We start from the raw sequence: 1894 nt of genomic DNA, 5'->3' as shown, positions 1-1894 counted from the left end.
GATGGCCATGGTCATTTTTTTCACCTCAGGAAAAGCCAGGGGTGTGTGTGTGTGTGTGTGTATACACATGTGTAGCACTCAGAGCCTCAGATTGCCCATACCTGGTGACATGACACATTGGAGTGTGAGCTATTGAAGTTCCAGCATGTCTCCTCTAACAGTGACCATATATTGTGTAACTTCTGTATACCTGGCTCAGCTCTACCCACTGCCCTTCCTGTGTGTTACTGCAGCAACAGCAGGTTCCCACCTCCCAGGCATAATCATATTTCCGATTCTGCCGACACTGGAAGTGACATTATGACTTTCTTTGGCTGATGAGATGTGAGCAGAAGTGTTTACTGGCTGGAGAGATGGCTCAGTGGTTAAGAGCACTGACTGCTCTTCCAGAGGACTTGAATTCAATTCCCAGAAACCACATGGTGGCTCACAACCATCTGTAATGGGATCTGATGCCCTCTTCTGGTGTGTCTGAAAGCAGTGACAGTGTACTCATATAAATAAAATAAATAAATCTTTTTTTAAAAGCGTTTACAAGACAGGCTAGAACATCTTTCCTTAGCCCCTAGCATCCATTCCGAGCTGTGAACCTGGGTGAGTGATATCCTGAAGTCTTTGGGGACTGCTTGTTTCTAGGAATAACTCAGCTCTTCCTAGCTAATACTCTCCGGCACAATTCATGTTAAATCTTTGGAGGCAGCTCTTGTTCCCTTAGGCATCTGAGTGAGCAGTGACGTTCAAGTTTCTGTGTGGTAATGGTGTGTGTGATAATGGTCTGTGTGTATGTGCTTTGAGGCAGGGTCTCTAGCTCAGGCTGACTTGGAATCCTGTGGCCCAAGTTGGCCTGAAACTTGAGAATTTTCCTGCCTCCACCTCTCATGTACTAAAATTACAGATAGGAGCTACTATATCAGTCTCTATATTTTTGAGACAGGCTCTTATTACTATGTAGCCAATCTGATTTAAAACTTACTATGTGACCCAGCTAGCCTCAAATTCATGGCAGTCCTCGTGTCTCAGCTTCCTAGTACTAGGATGACAGAAATACACCATTTCACCTGTTTAGACACACATGCAGATAACTTTGGAGATGGAGTCTCTTCTGAGTTCAGGCTGAACTTGAAGTTACTACATACCTGAGTATGACCTTGAACTCCTGATTTCTGTCTTCCTCTACCTCCCAAATTCTGGAATTACAAATGTTAGCTACCATACCTAAAAGTCTGATTTTTTTTTTTTTTTTTTTTTTTTTTTTGAGACAGGGTTTCTCTGTGTAGCCCTGGCTGTCCTGGAACTCACTTTGTAGACCAGGCTGGCTTCGAACTCAGAAATCCACCTGCCTTTGCCTCTTCCTCCCCAGTGCCAGGATTAAAGGCATGTGCCACCACACCCGGCTCTGTTTGATTTTTTACATTTATTTATTCTTTTGTTTATTGCATGTGGAGATCAGAGGACAACTTGTGGGAATTGGTTCTCCTTCTACTCTGTTGGTCCCTGAAACCCTCATATCAGGCTTAGTAGCAACTGAATTCGAAATCTTGCTGTGTGGACTCTGGCAAATATCTACTTTTCTTTGATCCTCAGTTTCCTTATTTATATATATGAATACACTGTAGCTGTCTTCAGGCACACCAGAAGAGGGCATCAGATCCCATCACAGATGGTTGTGAGCCACCATGTGGTTCCTGAGATTTGAACTCAGGACCTCTGGAAGAACAGTCAGTGCTCTTAACTGCTGAGCCATCTCTCCAGCCCCAGTTTCCTTATTTCTAAAACATGTTTTAACTCCAAGAGCCCTTAGGCATGTTGAACAGAAGAATCTAGCACCCTTTAGAGCCAGACTCCTCCCACGTGGAACGGGGATTATGCCTAGGATTCAGGCCAGCACTGGGGA

Source organism: Mus musculus, chromosome 9 (assembly GCF_000001635.26).
Source record: "Mus musculus strain C57BL/6J chromosome 9, GRCm38.p6 C57BL/6J".
In the NCBI taxonomy this organism is placed as follows: Eukaryota; Metazoa; Chordata; class Mammalia; order Rodentia; family Muridae; genus Mus; species Mus musculus.
The sequence above is the reverse complement of the archived record's forward strand: the minus strand, read 5'-3'. Positions refer to the sequence as shown.